Source organism: Pteronotus mesoamericanus, unplaced genomic scaffold (genome assembly GCF_021234165.1).
Source record: "Pteronotus mesoamericanus isolate MK-2021 breed Mesoamerican mustached bat unplaced genomic scaffold, CSHL_Meso_final contig_2, whole genome shotgun sequence".
NCBI lineage: Eukaryota > Metazoa > Chordata > Mammalia > Chiroptera > Mormoopidae > Pteronotus > Pteronotus mesoamericanus.
In genome coordinates this window covers 20,838,686-20,859,659 of record NW_026555084.1, presented here as the reverse complement: position 1 = coordinate 20,859,659, position 20,974 = coordinate 20,838,686, and the positions used below count along the sequence as shown (strand labels likewise).

At 46.3% G+C, this 20,974-nt stretch overlaps 1 protein-coding gene and 1 pseudogene across 7 annotated transcripts in view; both read right to left on the bottom strand.

Moving 5' to 3' along the window:
* Positions 1-20,974, bottom strand: part of FGF1 (fibroblast growth factor 1) — an 81,357-nt gene that overhangs the window by 27,193 nt on the left and 33,190 nt on the right. The window contains exons 1-3 of one of the 7 annotated variants that reach the window (XM_054568257.1): positions 3,635-3,920; positions 1,730-1,803; positions 892-1,005 (exon numbers count right to left, since the gene is read on the bottom strand). The exons of 1 other annotated variant lie outside the window; for it this stretch is intronic. The gene's annotated coding sequence lies outside the window, so the exon portion shown is untranslated. Of the gene's footprint in view, positions 1-891; positions 1,006-1,729; positions 1,804-2,653; positions 2,682-3,634; positions 3,921-5,342; positions 5,568-20,974 lie in introns of those variants that run through there. 5 more of the 7 variants (XM_054568256.1, XM_054568258.1, XM_054568253.1 and 2 more) reach the window with 5 other exon arrangements.
* On the bottom strand, positions 4,091-4,212 carry LOC129066807 (uncharacterized; annotated as a pseudogene).

The window sequence follows — 20,974 nt, the reverse complement described above, 5'->3', positions numbered from 1 at the left end:
TTTTAGTCCCCCTTTGACCCTGCTGCTGTGGCCTTTCTAGCACATGAATCGGATCATCACTCTCTTGCTAAAGCTCTCTGCCTGTGACAGTGGGTTTCCTGCCGCCCTCAGGATAAATGGCACCCAGGCTCCACGGTGACCTGGGAGGCTTCCGTCCTCGGCTCCTTGCCTAGCCCTGCTGCCTTTTCTCCCACTGACCTGTTTTTCTTGTAGTCCCCCCGGCAGCCTCACACCCAGGAGCATTCTCTCTCTCTCTCTCCCTCCACCCCTGGCTAAGTCATACACCCCCCCCAAAAATGTATCTCAGGTATTTTCTCCTCCAGAAAGCCGATTTGGACACATCCCCCAGCCCTGGCCTCCCTGACCTTCCTCCACACCACACAAGCCGGCTTCAATCAGTTGACTCCCTAATGCTTCCGCTGCCAAGCTGTGTCTAGCGCAGCACCGGGAGTGACCGCCATGGGCAGTCCCTGTTGAAACCCTCAGCGGTTTTCTGTCACTCTGGGACATGACTGACGTCCCAGCAACTGCGGGGCTCTCTGAGGTGCAGCCCCGGCTCCCGACCCTGCCTCATCTCCCACCACACTCGCTCTCCAAACTAGCCTTTCATTTCCCGGAAACCGCTGCCTCCCCCACCCCTGACTTTTACCCCAACCATTCCCTCTCGCTGGAGTGCTGTTCCTCTTCACCTTCTCTCTACCCCACTTACCTGGTTAACTCTTGCTCTTTCTGCAAGTCTTAGTTCAATTGCCAAATCCTCAAGGAAACCTTTGCTGACTTCCTTAGCTGGGTCAGGCTCCCCCAGTTCTCAAAGGACCATTTAACATTTCCTCAGAGTTCTTACTTCAGTTTTTAATCATGCATTCATTTTTTGGATCATTTAATTAATACCTCTCTTCATGACTGTGCTATCAGCGTCATGGTAGTATAAATCAGTGTCTTGGTCACCATGGTGTCCTGGTGTCAGGAAGAATGCCTGGTACCTAATAAACACTTGATAGATATCTGTTGAATGAGTGAATGAATATAATTTCACTATGTTTACACGGCTATCTCCTTCATTAGTCTCTAAGACTCCCCCTATGCTTTCCCCCCCCCCCCCCCCAACCCCAGACCCAGTACTTAGCAAATGCCTGCAGTAATCAGTGTCCTGGGGGTATTCATTGATTGACTACCAGGCCAGTTCCTTCTCGGGACCCTCTAGTGGAAATGTTATCAGGAGATTTAATCCTCAGGTATTGGTAGAGAAACTAAGCCATGAGCCTAGATGTATTTTAATTGGGTAAAAATTGGGCTGAATACCATACCTTTGGTTTAAAGCAGGCCCAAACCTGGCTCTCATCTTAAAGAAGATAGTGCGCTTCCTTACTTCTTCAAAAGAAGTATCATGGCATGTAAAAATTTAAAGGAAGGTATCAGACCCTCCGGGCTCAAGTCTAGCCTTCTTCTCTGACCAAGACACAGTTTGTGTGATCGGGGAAAGAAGTTCCAGGCTTCGTGACCTCCGCTGAGTGTCAGGTTGGCAGGGCCCCACTTCACACCCTCTGGGGAAGGAACGTTTGCCTGAGAAAGGGAGGCAGTGTGTTCTCTCTCTCTCTTTCCTCTCCTCCGCCCTCCGCCCTCCAGGATCGGGATGGGCTGAGGTAGGAGGGCAGCCAGGCCAGCCTGGCTGGGAGCATCTCAGCAGGCTGCTCCCCTGCCAGCTCTGATCCAAGAGCCGAGATCTCACCTTCTGAAGTTGGCAGTAAACAGTGGATGTGGCCATGGGACGGACTTGAAGGTGGTGTGCACAGGTGGTGGCTCCTACAAGCGTGTAAAAGCCAATTATGCAAATATTTGGGACTCTTTTTTTGAGCCTGCTTGAGATCAGCCCCAGTGAGACTATTTAACAGCACAGAAATAGGCAAACAGTATAAATCAGGGCTTTTTTCCCCTCTACTTCTAGCTTTCCTTTACCTTCCCACCTTCCCCACCCCACTTCTTTTTTCCCCCTCTGATAACTGGTTTACCAACATACTACTAATCTTGGGTTTAAGTCCTGGCCAGATACTTGTTAGCAAGTTACTCAGTCTTACAGACTCTCAGTTTCCTCCTCTGCAGAACAGGGTTCCACAACAGTCGCTACGGCATAGCTTTAAGCATTAAGTGATAGTCTGTATAAAGTGCTGAGTCCAATACTTGATAACTAAATAAGCTTTCAATAGCTGTTAGTTTGGTTAATGTTCTCTATGAATCACATGGTTTAGCTTTTTCCATCTGTGCTATTGATTTTGGATTGAGGAAACATGATTTTAAACATTTAGCAATATGTTGGCAATACTGGAAAATATCATTTTCTATATATAGGTTAAAAATGTTCATTATCGCCTATGTGTAATGATATTCTCTTCTCATTTGCTTGGTTGCTGACTATGATATACTAGTGACCAGTTCTCAGTATATTTCATTGATTTTTGTGTGTTACTGTCCAGGATGACAGAGAACCTGGGGTTCAATAGTCTTTTATTGCCTCTTATTTAATTCAGGGTCCTTCTAATCCTAAAAATTCCCCAAGTCACTGATAATAAACTGTCCCCTGGCTTCCAGAATAAAATATTATTTGCAGAAGATCAAGGCATCATACTCTAGAATACCAACCACCTCTACTCAGTACCTGCCATGGGTAGAATCCTGCAGATGTCCTGGGAATTGGAAAAGGAAAAGGAAAAGGAAAAAGGAAGACCTGAAACTTCTAGTCCACAATTATAAAGTGCAAAAGACTCTGAACACTAGACCTCTTTCATAACTCAAATTGTGGCAAAAACTGACCCAAACTGTCCTGCGACTAAAATCTTTATTTATTCCATTTAGTGTTAATATTTATATAATCCAGGGCAGAATTAGTAATGTATTCGACTATAGAAAACTGTCCCATACCCCACTGGTATGTTCCATAATATACAATATATGTACCATTCTGCCTTTCTAAAATCCCCCAAATTCTGGATTCTCAAATATGTGGAGCCCCAAGGCTTCTCATATCAGGGATTTCTGGTCCTGCAGCAGAATCACAGTGCCTGCCTTTGAGGAGGTCACTCTCTGGCCACAGCAGGCTCATCAAGCTGCTCTTTCTGCTTCAGAAAAGCAGGGCCTAGAAGCCTGGAGCAAGTGTAGCTGGCAGGAAGTGGTCACCCAGCAGCTCAATCCCAGCCTTAGCTCTCATGCTCCTTAATGAAAAATAGAAAATGTGAGCAGACATTCCCCTCCCCCCCCCAAGGATCTCCTCCAGTACCCTTTATTTCTTCCCTTGGTTCTGGATCTTTAATTCTCTGCAATCTGGCTTTTCTACCCCCAGAACACTTCCTCCCCTCGAGCATTATTCATTCGGAGGTCAGGAATTCTTTTAAGAGTTTAGAGAAAACAGCCTCCAGCCTGAGTGGAGGAACCGGGCGGGGCGTTCGCTGGTGGAGCGGCTGCTCTGTTCTGCCTGAACGTCAGTGCTACACCCCAGTCCAGGGCATCCCGCAGGCTCCCCACCGTCCCAAGGCCCTGCACACATCTCAAACAGAAATGTCCTTCCTGCAGACTGATGCGTTAAAGCCCGGAGCTTTAGCCAAATGCAAAGTGATTCTGCAGAGGCCCCAGCAGCACTCACCCCTTCTTCCAACCTTCTCACTGACAGGGCTCCACAAATCCTTCGACTCTGTCGCACAGGTTACAATCTCTAGAACCAGCCCGGCAAGGACATGTCTTTCTCGGAGTCTGCAGACCTTCCAGCTCATAGAAAAGATAGTCTGTTTGCTTGGTCTTTTTTTTTTTTCTTTATTTCCTGATGCAGAAAATTTGGCTTTTCCAAATTCATTCTTTCATAGTACGTGTTTGTTACGTCTCTGGCAATGCCAAGGGCTTGTTCTACTTTATGTTTCCCAATAGCCTGCTTTGGGCATACCCGTTAATAATAAAATACGTCCATAAATTATAAACTAGTAACCTTTTCTCAAAAACTTACTCTGTACCAAGTATAGGCCTACAGTGTTTTCATACATTGTTTTATTTAACCCTCAAAGAAATTCTGTTAGGTAGGCATTACTTTTCTTTTTTTCTTTCTTTGTTTTTTAGCCTGGGAGGTAAATGAATAAAATTTTCTAGCCAATCATTTACCCTAGCTGGTTCAAAGTCCCAACGTTTAATGAACAGAACAGGGACACTGCCCTGAACTGAACTCAAGGCGTTCACTTTTTATCCCCCATTTTCCAGCTAAGGACCAGAGGCTTGGGGAATTTAAATAATTTCTCCGAGGTCACACAGTTAAATGAATGTTAGAGCCGAGGCCTGAAGGGAGGATTTTCTGCCTCTCAAGTTCATTATTTTAATTGCCAAGAAACATGGGAAAGAGAAGAAAACGCCCATTGGACTGAGCGAGCCTCAGCTTCTCTTGTTGTCACCCCACCAGCCCCTGTGGCCACGTAGCCTGGTGACAGTGTTCTGAAGGAGACGCTTGTTTTCGCTGAACGGAGTCTTGGCAAGTCCCTAGCCGGGCACAGAACTGTCCTCTTTCACAGCTGCACCGTGACCTCCTCCCGATTGTCACTCTGCTGCTTCCCCCAAATGACCTAGCATCATGCGAGTCTGTCTTGATCTTTGTCACAGCACAGTCACTTGCCATTGCTTCTAAAAGGGCTGAGGCCCGGCCAGAGACCACTGGGGGCACTGCGCGAATGTCCTGCGAGGCTAGAAGCCCCAGGACAAAGGCAAGTTCTCACAGCCTGAGGGCCCTATGCCTGGGTTTTGTCTTTTGTTGGTTCATTAACTACGTGAGTGACCAGGCAAGTTGTTTACTGTTTCTGGTCCTCAGCTGCCTCATCTGTAAACTGAAGCTGTTAGCGAGAACTGGTCTGGTCACAGTGTCACGAGGAAAGACTAGATTAAGGCCTCAGAAGGGCCCTGCATTCAGTGAGTGTGTAGGAGATAGAAGGCATTGTTGCTAATAAGGGCGTATGTTTCAGTGTGTTGGTTGTTTACATCTTTATAGCAATTGGGCTTTTACGAAGCATTTTATATGAGTAAACAAGCATCTCTGAGTGCCCGTTGTGTAGACACTACATTAAGTATTTTACAGTCATTTTGTATCTGCTATTCCGTCTACTCTACGGATAGATGCACACTTTCCCTTTTCCTCCAGCTGAGAGAACTGTGACGCAGGAGCTGAGCAGCTTATCAAAGCAAAGCCGCGGTTTAGCCAAGAATAAAATCCTCAGTTCTGAAACGTCAGTTTACTGTGTCGCCCCTCTGTAGGGCAGCCTCATATTTCCAGGGTCCCAGGCTCACTCAAAACATTAAATAATAAAAAGGACAAAACTCACATTTCTGCCAGACAGATGCTATCCAGCCGTCTCGGGAAGAATGGTTAGCAGTCCCTGCATGCAGTTTTGTGTTTTAAGGTACTTGGATACGGAAGAGGAATGTAAACTCCACGGAGCTCATTCCACATGTCAGAGTCTATTCTGGTTCTTGAAAGCGGGCCACCGAAGCCCCAGCTCTGCCTCGGGAGCTACATTCCTGCAGAGACATCCAGCAGCAGGTGGGAATCCGCGGGGTGCAGGATTTGCAGAGGGACTCAGTGAGAGTCACAGCCGAAGGGCAGGAAGAAAATAGTCACCTGCCCCAAGCCAGCCTTCCAGTGACTAGTTTTTGCAGAGCTACATCAGGATAGCATAAACCTTGTTTCCTTTTGCATTCTTTCATTTTAAGGGCTTTGGCTATTTTTAGAGCCTCGTTTTATTTGCCAACTCTCCTTGACCTCACACGAAAAGTCCAAAAGGGATGGCGCTCCCATTCGCACTGTCCGCCCAGGCTCGGCGTGCCTGGGGGCTTGCACGGTCCTGCGACCGCAGCGTTGGTATTCCACGCGCTGATCTGCACACAACCCGGCCATTGGCGGGAGCTAGGCCTGTTTTATGGGAAGGAGATGGTGCAAGAGAACATGACCCAAGGCTCCGGGAAATGACTGCTGTTTGATAAGCGATGAAAGAGCTTGGAAGTGAGTCGAAATTCTGTATCCAAGAAGCTGAGCTAGGAAATCTGCCTTAAGTATCTAGCTTCTCCAGGAAGGTGCACAGTGTAGAAAAGATGGCATTTACCAGAAAAGTCACAAGGACAGGTAGGTACCAATAACTGTGACAGCACAGTCATCAGTCAGCTGCGGCCTCTCACAGCCATTTTCTTCAATTTTGGCAGGTGGCTCAAAGCATGGTTTCAACACCACGTGATTTTCCTCCTTGTTTATGTCTTTTTTCTAACTGACCTTTCAAAGCCATTTATATCCCCCACTGTCCACTACTCCTGCCTCATGTTTTATAGATCAAAGCACCACTCTAGTGGGTGGAGTGGTTTGAAAAATGGAGAATTTCTGCATTGTTGGCCTTCAAAAGCAGATTAGGCAACAAAAGCAAGAAGAAATGTCAGAGTGACTTCTCCCAACTTCTCTGGCTGCCATGTTTTTGCACATAATTCCTCTCAACTTCTAAAGATCCTGCATTCCTTGGCTCCTCCCTGGTGCTGTCAGGTTGAAGGGGCTCCTCTGGAATTTGCTAACTCTGGACATTTGGATGGGCCCACGGGTTGGTCAGACAAAGGCAGAACATTGCCCAGTGTTTTCATGATATATTCTTGAACCCCTCATGGTAAATAACTTTTCTATAGGTATATTCATATAAGAGTAAATTAACAAATAAATGGGTATTGCTCTCCAAAATTGCCCTCACAGGAGTTGTAAAATTTCACACACTGTAGGGAGTTTGATTTGATTTTCAGAAATTTTTAGCAGAGCATTTTCTTTTTCTTTTCTCTTTCTTTTCGATTTTAGAAAGGGGAAGGGAGGGAGAAAGCGAGAGAAGGAAACGTAAAGCAGTTGAGCCCACATCCGAGGCGTGCGCCCCGAACTGACAGCCTTTCGGTTCCTGGGATGGCACCCGGACGACAGCCACCCTGGCCGGGCTGGCGCGGCATTTCCAGCAGCGTGATTATCATGAGCTTCTCTGAGTCTAATCGTGTCGCACCCACTGTATCTGGGGGAGTTCGTATCACTCCCCTGTCCTCTATCTCAGACCCAAGTGTGTTTCTTGTGTAATATTTGTGATAAACTATTATTTCATTGGTATATTTGTTTCCTGATTACTGTCTGTTTCCCTCCAATATATCACATACGCGCACACACAAACCCACCAACACACACACGCAGGACTGCAAGCCTCATGAGGACCCAGGTCAGATTTGTTTTGCTCACATTACATGTCAGCTTCTAGATCTGGGCCTGGCACATAATAACTGCTCAATAAACGTTTGGGAATGAGTGATTTCAAGAAGCCTGTTCTCAAAAAACCTGTTGGGTTAAAAAAAAAATAACCAAAAATAATCCCCATGGAAAAAGGTGATATTTAAGGTTATTTTCCATCTTCGGCAGATCCTTTTAAGTTTGGGGAATAGTGTTTGGCTGAGAATTGTGTTTCCCAGGGAAAAGGGTTGGAACGACTGGTCACCCACATAGTGCAGATAAGGAATCGTGGGAAGCCTGCCGCTTTTTTTTCTCTTAGTTTCCCTTCTCTTGATCTATCCTTTTTTTCTTCCATTATTTACTAAATGCTAATCAAATATATACCAGGCATAGTAAAACAGGGGTAATAATACACCCACCCCCCTCACAGGATTGTTGTAAGGCTCAAATGAGATCACTATATTTAACAGCTCTTGGCAAGGTACCTGGCATAGTAAGTGCCTGACAAATGCTAGCCATTAACACTATTATCAGAAATATTTATGGAGCAACTGTTATGCACCTTCTTTTTCAGAGCCTCCAGATATGGAGAAAAGATTTGTGATGATTTGTGTCACCAGCATTCTTTCCATAGTATCTGTTTTCAGAGCAGAGGGTTACATAGTGGCCTCTTCATGTTACAGGTGGGCAGGGCCAGCAGGCCAGGACAAGAGTGAGGAAAGGAACAAAATACCCAAATTTTGAATACTACTGATTTTTTCCTTTTGCCTCAGACTCCTTATATGGCTTGGCCCAACACTGTTACTGATCCTGTCTTTTTTTAAAAAAAAAAGAATGATATTTTGCCCTGGCTGGTGTGGCTCAGTGGATTGAGTGCTGGCTTGCAAACCAAAGGGTCACTGGTTCCATTCCCAGTCAGGGCACATGCCTGGGTTGCAGGCCAAGTCCCCAGCTGGGAGTGCACGAGAGACAACCTCTCTCTCTAAACGTAAGCAAATCTTTAAAAAAATTGATATTTTGTTATCATGGGGTTTTTTGCATGAAATGTGACTTTTAAAAAATACTGCATTGAAATGTTATTCATCTTGATTTCTGAGTAAATTTTGCATCAGAAGAAAGTACATCCCTCATCCCAGCCTAGTCCCAGCCCTTTTAACTAGTCCAAGTTTCTCTCACCTCTCAAAACTGAACCCTTCGACTCTAGTCGCGGGCTATCAAGTTGACATACTCATCAACTTGAGTGGCCAGCAGCAGCGCAGTCCACCGTCAGCTCCGGGCTTACCTTCTGAAATGGCCTCTCTTTTGTACGTGGCTCCCTGCACTCATTAGACACAAAGCCAGAGGGATTTTGAAAAACCTACCTCAGATTGGTCACGCCCGACTTTAAAACCTTCTGTGGCTTTCCATTTTCATAACCCTGCCCATGGCCTACAAGACCCCGTGTGGCCCAGCCTTACCTCCCGTCACTCCCTCCTGTTGCCCACTGCACTCCTGCCTCGCTCTCTCCTCTCAGATCCTTGGTCCACTGTGGTCTTAGCCATACAAAGCTTCCTCCATACAAACTGTTATGTGCCCAATCATTTGCAATAAATAAATACCCATCCATGTGTGAACTTGATGTCTCTCTCCCTCACTAGGCTGGAAATGCCTGGAGGACAGAGCCATGTTTAGTCACCATCGTCTCCCCAGTCCCTAACCCTGCCTGGCACAGAGATGATGCGCCAACGTCTGTTGAATGAATGAGGGAGGGAAGGGCATGAGTGAGTAAGTCAGCCTTCAGCTTGTAAAATCATGACCTAAGGACGCAGCCACACACTGGGAGACTTACTTCCGTGTCCCGTTCTGCTCTCTGTCATAATGAACTTTGCTCCTCTAAAGTGTGTGTTTTTCCCCTAGATTATTTTTATAGAAAAAAGTGGAGCAAATATAGAGATAATTATTGATTCTCACTCATGAAGTCCCTCTTCCCTATCACCAACATCCTCCTGAGAGGCTGCTGCAGGATTCCTGAGAACCACAGGAAATAAGTCCACTAACCACTTGAAATGCTGTTGCAAAAATAGACGAGACTTGACCATCTTCCTGTGAAAGGGCCTCTTTCCGCAGGGCAAACACTGCAGAGGAATTTTATCTGCTCTGAGGTGCCTCCCTCATTAGTCGGCCTCCCAGCGACATTTATCTGGGCAGGCTCAGAATCCTGTTCTGAGATTGTCCCCCCACTGATAGGTCAACACCTGAGCAAACGGCTCATTGCACAATATATATTATATATTCCTTGACAATCTGATCATTTATAACCTGACTTTATTCAGTACACTAGGATTTTTTCCCTCGTAGGTAAACATAAATCCACACCTCCATTTGCAGTGGCTGCACAGGAGCACACTATGTGGACGTGGGACGCTGTGATAACTAATCCCCTATCATTGAGCATCTAGGCTGTGCACTGCTTGTCAGTATTACAAGCATGGGGTTTGGGGTGGGGCTGCCACCTGCGGCCTCAGCAAGTCTCCTAGGGGACCCTGGGGCACACCAGAGTGCACCGGCCCCTGGTCTGGGTAACCTTTTCTTTCTATATCAAGAGAGAGGAGAGGAATTCAGCCTGGAAGGGAAGGACCAGCTTGATTATTTTTCTCCTTTTAGCAAAGTCACTGAAATCTCTCCAAATCTACCCTCCTTGTTTTCTTTAAAAGCAGTGGCCCGGGGACACTGCCCATTTTGATATGTTTATTTTTTTTCTCTTTCTTTCCATTACTCATATTTCCTTTACTGAATTATTGTTTGTCCCTGCTGGGGGGAAGGAAATAAAACAGGTTGAGGTGCAGTGAGCGCAGGCTCCAGGCCCCTCGCCCTGTCCCGCTGTGTGTGCGGCTGGGGCCGGAGGGCTTCCTGTCTCTGTAGAGAGAGGGCGCGGCCTCCTGCAGGCCTGTCACCGTGTCTTGACTTAATTTGTGTGGCTCTGAGGCTCTGGTGTGCTCTTTATGGTGGCGCCTGTTGGAAAGGCCCACTTTCCTCTAAACTAAGCTAGAGGCTAGTTCTGAAGAGTTAACTGGCGCCTAATCACAGTATATGAGCCCATAATAAGATAGAATCAGGCCTCCAGGGTAGGAAGGTCATATGGCTCAGAATTCAATGAGGTTCTGTTATGTTTCTGTTTCTCTCTGCCTCTTATTTTATTGTAAACTTGTTCCAAGCTGTTCAAAAATTTGAGTACTTATTCATTCACTTGACACATATTTAATGAGCACTTACTATGTGCCAGATGTGAGGAATATAGCAGAGAGAACAGGACAGACTCGATGAGGTCCTCTTGAAGTTCACATTCTAGCAGGGAAGACGCACCATAAAATGGATTTCCAGTGAATGGAATGTTACAGAACCTAAATCCAGGACACCATGGGAGCCAGATAATAGGTGACCTGAGGAGTCTGGAAGATGGGAAGACTTCCTGGAGGAAGGGACATTTACATTTTCTTAAGAGGGAGAAGTTAATCAGAAAGAGCATGTGCAAAGGTCCTGGGCCCAGGAAGAGCATGTTTCTTTGGGGGGACTGAAAAGAATCCACCAGGGATGAGGAGAGAGAGCAATTGTTGGAGACACTGGAGGGTCATTTCATGCAGAGCCCTGTAGGCCTTTGTCTATAGGACTGTGGAAAACCACTGGGCAGTGCAGGCTGGGGTGAGACGTGGTCAGATTTTCATTTTTAAAATGTCCCTCTGGCTACTGAGTGAAGGGAGGAGAGGCAGGAGCAGGAAACTAGAGGCACTGGTCCCTGTAAAGGTAGCAGGGCCTTACTTAGGATGGTAAATGTGGGTGCAGGCCAAATGTGGCGTCCACTCCTCGTGGCCGGCCAGGGTATCTTGGACTCACTAGCCTTCTCTGAGGGAGTCAGCAGCATTTAGCCAGTGCACAGTACCAAGAATTTAAACTTGGTGTTAAAAATTCCACCACCAAATATGCCAGGAAATAGAATTCCCAGGTGAGAGAGTGCCACTTTGGGAATATGGGGCTTGTTAATTTTCAGTAGCAGATTTGGCAGTGAGGCACCATGTGACTTAGTAGATGACAAGTAGTGCTATGGAGCCAGAGTTCCTCTCTGCCTGGCCCGCCGGGCTGGGCACTGGGACTCTTGTCCCTGCTCTTCTCCATCCTGTCCTGACTCACCAGATGACTGGACAGATCGTCTGTCCCTCAGCTGCCTGCGTCTGACCTTAAGAACTGAATTTCCGAGTCATGCTACTATACTCTCTAAAACCTACAAGGCGTGTCATCCGTGGGAGGCTGGAGGGCAGGTCAGACACCCAGGAGGGGTGGGGGGTGAGGAACAGTGGCCTTTCGTCTGCCTCCTGGTCTGTGATTTGGTGGGGCTTGGTGATGCCAGAGGAGGAGGCTGAGGTCATTTTCAGGGCACTTCATTCATTCGCTCAACAAATGGTTGTTAAGAATCTATGTTCCTGTGCCTGTTCTCCCATGGTGAACAAAGCCTACAGAGTCTCACTGCCATGGAGCTTATAGTCCAGCCATTGCCTGAGGCGCAGCCAGTGCCCACGCTGCCCCAGGCTCTCCTGGCCTTAGTATTGAGTAAGAAGGCCCAAGAGTTCCCTGGCATCGACTCCATCAGTGGTCTGTAAGGAGACTGAACCCATCTGCAAATGCGCCAGGTTTGCTCTCCTCTCCAGACCTCTGCACTTGCTTTTCCCTCGGCCTGGACCTCTCTTTGCCAGTATTGCCGCCAGTCCCCTCTCAGCCCCCAGGATGTTCCTACTTCTCCTTCACACTTCACCTCAGGTTCACTCAGACAAGACTGCCGTGCCTGCCGGCCCCAGGTCTGGGCCCAAGACCCGGCCTGCTGCCCGTCACTCCCCTGTATTTCACTGGAGCTCTTACTGCACTGTTCCTCCCCCTTGACTTTGCTCCATTAGGGCAGAGCCCTCGCCCATTTTTCCTTCCAGTGTCCTGCACAGGCCTGGTACATAAAATGTGCTTACCAAGTATATGTAGAGGGGAGAGGAGATGGGCGGGGAGTGCTGATCCATGCCGTGCTATGCAGCTTACTGGTTTTGCTGAAAAGGCAGCTCTACACTTAGAAGTCCCCCTAGGAACCGAAGCCGGAGAAACTATACTAATTTGCCAGTTGTCATACCAAACCCAGGTATGAGTATTTTGATTGATTAAATCAACCCCAAATTAATTCTATATATTGCTAAAGCCATCTATCCCTCCCCACAAAACCAACAAGCAGACCAGAGAGATGAAGAGAGTAGGGAAGAAATGAGGTTGACTCAGTATATTATTATTCATTAATCCTTTCAACAAATAGTTATTAAATACTATTATTTATCAGGCACTGAGGCAAACAGAAAAAAGCAAAGCCCCTGTTTTCATAGTCTATTTTTAAGTTTTAAAAAAGTCAACAGCTGAATAGGAAAATGTGAAATTGAGCCAATTCCTGCATCTTTCTGTTGAAGTCGGACAGACAGAAGTCAGCGGTGGCGGGAGGAGGAGAGCGCCCGGCACTGGGGTGTGGCCAGGGGGGCGTCTCTGAGGAAGTGACATTGAGCTGAGACCTTGGGGACAAGCAGGAATTCAGCAGGTGGGTTCAGGGGGCTGTGCAGGGCCACATGCTCCCAAGTCCCCCTCACCAGCTGGAGGAGATGGCCTGGTCTTCATGAACAAGGACAAGGAGCTGACACGTTTCAGGGGAGAAGCGTCAGGCTGTCTAAACATCTTCTATTTGTTAGCCCAGAACAGGCAGGGGACTCAGATTAATCCAGCATTTCGGGGCCCGCAAAAGTTAATGCAATTTATTAAAGGACAGATGCTTCTCCGAGGACCAGCAGTGCCTCCATTCCGAACCTGTCCTGATCTTACCAAGCCAAGCTGTTGTTTCCTCCTGTAATTAGTCATTTACACTCTCTGGTTGGCCCCACTAGTGAATTCTCAACTCCTCAAGGGCAGGGCTTGGATCTTACACATTCCCTTTCCCCATCGACACACACTCTGCCTTGCACTTAGTAGATGCTCAGTGAATATTTGTCGACATTTATCAAATTGAATAAGATTCCTGGCCAATACTTTGTAAATATACCTACTTTTAAAACAGTTTTGATGCGGGGTGCGGGAGTGATAGCTTTGGAGCATAGAACTCTTGCAGGAGACCTGCACGTGGGTGGTGCTAGGGGAGCATGTTGAATGCCTCAAGGCTTTCTCGGGGGAGGGGTCCAGATAAGGGAAGGAAGTTGTGGGGGTGCAAAAAGAAGGCAAGGCAGGGAGGACCAGCTGGGCATTTGGCTATTTGGGTCAGTGGTGGTAAAAAGCCGTTGAAAATCACCTTGCACGCTCTGTCCAAAACTCTGCCACCGAAGTTCATCTTTGCTCTGAGATTTCTGCTGTCTGTCTGGTCAGTTTCTTGATTTGGGATTTGGTTGGGGTTTCCTCTGTCACTTTCTTTCTTTGAAGGGAGTTTATTTTCTCTGTACACAGAATGTTTTATCCTGAGTAATCTAGGTCTATGCAGCTACAATGTCTTTTTTGTTACTTTTAATTGGTATTTTAAAAATTGAATCAGTGTTCAATCCAGAATTCATAGCAAATGGAAGCAGTATCACCACAGAGACTATAAAACCAGTATCATTTGCCACAGAAGGTAATTGTAGAAAGAAATAGGATCAAAATAAACTATATTATGAAATTTTTTAAATAAAAAAGTTATATAACTAATTAAATCTAATTTATCTGTATGTCATATTAAGTACTTCTCTGATGTCAGCCCCTGATTTTATATACCAGCACTTCAACATAGATACTGTTATTCTCATTTTCACAGACGAAAGAAGTGTGAGGAGGTGTTTTAATCTGAATGATCATTTACTTTTGTTGTTTGCAAATGGTCTATTGGAGCTAAAAAGTAGAAAGTGAGGCTGGAGGTTATTAATTTTTAAAATAGACACTAATGTATTGTTTAACTATATACTTTTGAAAGTAAAGATAAAATCTGAAGAAGCGTGAGAGAACAAAGGAAAAAAGCAAGGGCAGGAAGAGGCTCTGAACTACGGGCGTCAGGGAGAGCATCAGCTGTGGCCCCTTGGCTTCCCGGGTCACCACGTGGATGCACTTGGCAGTGACTTCACCTCAGTTTAGGATGAGGAATGGCCCAGTAAGAAAAGGATTCTGTGAAGACCTGGAAGGAAAGAGAGGAACCAGGTGCTTTGCTTTCCTCTTGGCTGTAACTTATTAACTAAATTCAGGTTCATTTTCCTTATCCTCTTGGGCTGGGAGTAAAGTCCTGCTGGAGGCTTGAGTATAGCTCTTAGGGGCTGTTTCAAGGTCAGAAAACTCACATGCAAGTAACTGTTTACATCAGCAAATCCAGCTGCATTGTGCAAGCACTTGACCGGCCCCGGACTCCCAACACGAAACAGATGTCTGGGCAGCACAGAGAAAATACAGGGGCTCCTGAACTGGTAGGAATTTGTTCTGATGAGTTGGGAAGACGAAAGGAGATGGAGTGGCACTGGATGTGCCGAGAGTTGACGGCAGCAGGGACTACACAGACCTAGCCTTGCGCTGGCCTGAGCCACCTGGTCTGCGGAGGAGGAGCTCCAAGGGGCTGTGAAGTCCGGGCTGCTTCCTTTCTGGAGAAAGCCAAGTCGCTGCATGTGTTGGACCACAGGACTTTGCACTGCCTTTTGACCGGGGCGTGGAATGAGATGGGGTCCCCCAGGCCAGAGGAGGGGAAGCGGGATCAGAACTAAGATTCCACTTGGCGCTCAGCCACAGAAATGGCTCTTCTACTTTTTGTCTGCTTAACATCGCTGTGATCTGCATATCATCCATGTGATAGATTGTGGAGTAAACGTCTCCCAATAAATAAAGGGTTGCCTGATTAGGTTAATCATTATGTTCAACATTTTTCAGGTAATGTTACCAGCTGGAGATATTAATAAATAATGAAACACCAAGTCCTCCTTAAAGAACCAGGCACATGCACTGTATCCGGCGCCTGCCAGGGAGCGGCGCGTCATCTGACCCCTCGGCTGGACAAGTGCGCTTTCATTCCCTTTTGGGCGCTACCCTGTGGATACTCTTTTAGTAAATTGCAAAGTTGAATACTGTGATAAAATTCTCCCTTGAGGAGAGTGATGAAATTAAGACAAAAAAAATCATTTAAGATATTAAAAACTGTGATTTTAAAAGATGATTCCTATACATATGCATTGCAAAAAGAGACTACAGATTACAACCCTCTCCCCCAAAATGTCGTTGGGTAACAACCATCATTGGGTGATAACATTACAATGATTTTTTTGTTTTCTTCTTTATATTTTTCAGTATTTCCCTAAGTTTTATAAGTAGCATGTATTAGTTGTATAGTTAGAAAAATTCTTATTTTAAAAATCCATTAAAAAATACTGTGCATACCTCTTGCTGCAGCCTAGAGTTCATACCTTGAGTTCATGCTAAAAGTTTCTCACTCAACTGTCCCTCTAGGGAAAGATAGCTTCTTCTCCTTGGATAAAGCTGGAACATTTCTCAGAAGGGAGCAACAGCTGACCTTGAGATTCAAAATGGTACCCATGAGGGAGGCAATGGCTAAGGGATTAAGCTTCCAATCCTTATTTTGTACTCAGCAGAGAAAAAATAAAGTTTCTCTTATGTGATGGCCTTTTTTTTTTTTTTTTAAATCTGATCCTCACTTCTTCTTGTCTTCTGTCACCAGACCCTTGGTTACAATGAAGTATGTCTGCATTTGCATCCCAGCTCTGCAATTTGCTAACCGTTGGCTCTTGGCCAAGTCATTTCTAATCTTTGTGCCTCCTTCTGTTCAACTGTAAACTAACAGGCTTATTATGAGGATTAAATGAACTAATGCCTGTAAGCACATGTGAGCACAGCTATGACCATTACCCCACTGACTTATCCTGACCATCCTTCCCAGCTACTTGGCAGAGAACATTTCTTCTGACTTAGAGGATACTCTGTAATCTCAAGCCATACCCAGAACAATGGCCTTGCAGAAGGGCCTCAGGAACACTCAAATGGAAGGGAAGGCTTCCTACTTACCTGCTGGCACAAGGCGTGTTTCCCCGCAGAGGCCTCGAAGTCTCTGCCCGAGCAGCGAACCGCACTCACCGAGGATGCTCCTGGGAACCAGGCTGCCGGCCCCAGGCTGCTGGCCCCAGTAAGTCAGCGCTCTCTTTAAGCTGCTCCTTTTGGGCTTGCTGACTCAGAACATCTTAGGTCATGCTGAGACAGCCTTCTCCTCCCCACCTTCCCTGCTTCTACCTGCTGTCCTGGACGTTTGTCATCCCTTTGCCCAGCATCTGAAGCCCCCTCCCACTTTTGAGGGCTACTCACCCCCGCAACACACACACACACACACACACACACACACACACACATACACACACACACGCGCGCGCGCGCCTTGGTCTGGCTGGATTGTTCCTACAGCATGATGCTAGGCCACCACACCACCCCAGTGATTCTGTCGGCAACCCCAGTGTCTCTAAATCCTCTTTTTGCTTATATCAGTCAGAGTCAGTTTTGGCTGTTTATAATTAAGAAACCTCCCTCTTTGTTCTTCATACCAACTTTGGCATAAATCCTACAGCTGTTGGTTCCCCAAACCCGCGGAGCTTCCATGGCGTATCATCTGTTACACTGGTTATAACATTTTATTATAATTGCCTGCTTATCCTCCCCTAGACTGTTAGCACCCTCAGGCCGTCTTGATCACTGCATTATATCCATCGTGGAGTAGAGTGCCTGGCACATAGTAGGCCCTCTGCAAACGTTAGATGGAAGAATGCACAACCACAACAGTTCCACTCGGAAAACCAGCTAACTCGCCAGCGTTTTGATAACCTGGCGTCATTCCTAGTCTGATTCCAGGGAAACCAGATTTCCTTTATTCTTTGGCAAGGAATAAGATATTCCAGCAGCGTCTTGAGTGGGAGGGTGTGAGGTCGGCCACGTCTTGAAGTGAGTGAGTAATCCCCCAGGCAGCACTTAGCTTTAACCCCTGGCTTATAGCGTGGTCATCTCCCGGAGCTCCCAGCTTAAAATGGAAAGCGGCATTACTCACGGAGAAGGGCAGACAATAAAACAACACTTAGGCGGGCCCGACACAATGGAGTGAGTATTCCTGGCGGTGACTAGAGAGCATCGCCGCCGCTGAGTGCTCACAGCCCGGGCAGACAGCTCCGTCACAGCGCCTGCGAATCAGCTCGTCGCCCAGCACCTTGCTCTTCCGGGGGCATTGAAAGACATCGAGTTTCTGACCCTACAGCAGGCATAGTGGTAGAAAATGTCCCTTGTCACTAACAGAATGTGGCATAAAATAGTGGTTATGAACACAGACTTTGGCAGCCGATGGTCCTGGGTCTGAATCCTGGCTCTTCCACCAACAAGCTCTGTTGCCCTGAGTATAAGTTACTCAACCTCCCTGACCCTGAAGTTTCTCATATGCAAAATGGGTTAAATAATAGTACCTACCATAAGGTTATGGGAAAAGTAAATCACAGGCTTCCTGTGGATAGAGCAACGGGAAGCCACTAGAAGGGTTTAAGCAAACCAGGGGTGTAATCTGACGTAAGCACTCTGCTGAAGGGGGCAAAAGTGAAAACAAGGAGACAGGCCGGGAATGATGGTGGTTTGGAACGGAGCGGCAGTAACAGAGAAGACAGAAGGGGCTGGACTGAAGATACGTTTTGGAGATAGAACAAATAGAACTTGTTGATGAATTGAAGGGGGTGAAGTGAAGGCGAGAGAAAGAATGACTTCTCTGCCTGGGGGCTGAGGCACTGGGGACATTTTCTAAGTTTTGAAATATTTGAGAAAGAAAAGCTGGGGAGCTGGGGAGCAGGAATCGGCGGTTCATTTTGGGCCATGTGGAGATGTTGAACAGGAAGTGTGTTAGAAGATCTGGCTATAAATTATCGTTCCAGCCTCACATCCCCCTTCCATGAACTCATTATATATGTTATCCTTAAGTGAAAGTGTACTGTTTCCAGTTCTCACATTGCATTTTACCAACTCTGATCCTTACCCATATGGTGCCCTCTGTCCAGCGTAAGTGCTAATCCTGGCCTTTTGAGACCATAAATCATGTCTACAAACCATCTCAGGTAACCCTTCCTTTCCCAATATCGCCATCATCAACGCTTTGTGCCTCCTGGGAACTCCCATTAAAATATGGTGCCTTATTTGTAACCATCTTATTCTTCACATGCCCCCATTCCTGTGTCCTGCGTGCTCAGGCCCCGGCTTCCCCGCGGCCGCATCTCACACCTCTCCTCCCTTGCTCTTTGTGCTCCACCTACACCATTGTCTTCCTTTCTCTTCCTTGATCTCACCATGCATGGGCCTGCTCAGCCTCGATGCATTTGCTGCTTCCTCTGCCTGAAACACGGACCCTTCAGCCTGAAATGCCTCTCTTCCCTTAGACCCTTGTTGTGTGCCCATCCCCACATGGCTCACCTCCCAGCTCAGATGTCCCCTCCGCAGAAGGATCTTTCCTGCCCATCCTAACAAAAGTTGCCCCTTCTCAGTTTTCCTCTATCTCAGAACTCAAATTTTTCCTTTACGCGCTTGCCTGAAATGCTCTCCAATATTTGTTTATTTTCCTATCTTATCACCACGACTTCTAGTAGCATGTAAGCTCCACAAGGGCTTTGTCTTATTTACTACCATCTCTTTATCCTTTAGCACAATCCTAGCCAATGGAAACTCAGTAGTTATTTACGGAACGCAGGTGCCTGAGCCACACACCCAGAAATTCTGATTCATTTATCTGGGTTGAGACCAGGAAAAAAAAGGGGGGGAATTTTTTTTTTTCTTACCATGTACACATTTTTTTTGGTTTGGTCTTCTTTGCCCCAACCCCACCAATACTCTTTTGTTGATTTATGCCAAATAACACCATACAGAGAGTCAGTCAGTTTAAAAATATGAAGATAAGCTTTGCTGCATCTGCTGCAAGGACGAAGACCTCTCAGCGTCAGACTGTCGACATTCCAGAAAATGCCAGTGTCATTCTGAGGGGCTATGCAGTTAATGTGAAGGGTCCCAGAGGCGCCCTGCGGAAGGACTGCAAGCACACCGCTGCAGAACTCAGACTCCGTGGAGGGACAAAGAAGGGGCTCCAGCTGATGAGTGGGGGGAAGGTAGGAAGGAGCTGGCTACCGTTTGTACCATCTGCAGCCGTGGACAGAACATGGTCAAGGGTGTGACCCTGGGCCTCTGTGACAAGATGAGGCCTGTGTATGCTCACTTCCCCTTAACGTCCTCATTTAGGAGAACGATCTTCTTGTTGAAATCAGAAATTTCTTGGGGCAAAAATAGGTCTGCAGGGTTCAGACGAGGTCAGGCATTGCTTGTTCAGTAACTCAAGCCCAGAAAGATGAGTTAATTCTTAAAGGAAAGGACATTAAATTTGTTGTATCAAATTGAGCCGCTTTAATTCAGTGAGCCACAACAGTGAAAAAGAAGGGTATCAGAATATTTGGGGGTCGTATCTATGTTTCTGAAAAAGGAACAGTTCAACAGGCTGATAAATGAAATCTAAGTTGTCCAGCAATACAAACAGCAAGATGCCAGAGAATTCCTCAGATTTATTTGTGGTATTTTACTTTATTTTTTTTATTAAGTGTATTGGGTGACATTGGTTAATAGGATCATTAGAGTTTCCCGTGTACATTTCTATGATACCTGATCTGTATATAGCATTGTGTTCCCACCACCCAAAGTCACACCATCTTCTGTCACCGTGAATTTGACCCCCTTCACCCTTTATTACTCCCCACCCCTTCCCTCTGGTAGCCGCCATACTGTTCTCTGTGTCCATGAGTTTCAGTTTTATATGCCACACACGAGTGAAATCATATGGTTTTACCTTTTTCTGACTAACTTATTTTGCTCAGCATAATATTCTCAAGGTTCATCCATGTTGTTGCAAATAAGTATTTCACCTTTCCATATTGCCGAGTAATATTCCATAGGGTATCTGTATCGCATCATCTTTATCTAACCTTCTATCGAAGGACACTTTGGTTATCTCTATGTCTTAGCCACTGTGAATAATGCAGCAATGAACATTGGGGGTGCATATATCTTTGCAAATAGATATTTGAGTTTTTTGGGTAGATAACCAGAAGAGGAATTGCTGGGTCATATGGTAACTCTATTCTTAATATTTTGAGGAACCGCCATACCGTTTTGCCTAGCCATATGTGCATTTTTAAAACCATGCTATAATTAGTGCAATCCCTAGGTGGTTCTGACTGTAGACAGAGTTAAGATCCCTTGATCTAGAGCATGGAAATCTCTCTAGCACATTGCTACCCGATGTGGGATCCTTGGACCAGCAGCATAGACATCACCCAGGTACTTGTTAGAAATGTAGAATCTCAGGCCTCACCCCAGACTTCCAGAACCAGAACCTGCAGTTTAACAAGATGCCTCAAGTGATTCATATTCATATTTGAGAAGCACTGACGTAGCAGAAATACAGAATTCCTGAAGAATGTGGCAGGTTGAGGCTGCTACATCTGCAGGACATTGAGGTGGGTGTGTCCCTCAGAGTTGGGAATGTGGTTCTGAAGCCACAGAAAGAGAAACTCAAGAGGAAATGAGCATCTTCACCAAGATGCTCATTGAGGTTGGACCAGGGGCTTGGCGAGGTCACCTATGAAGAGAAGAGAAGACAGAATTGGTTGGCGC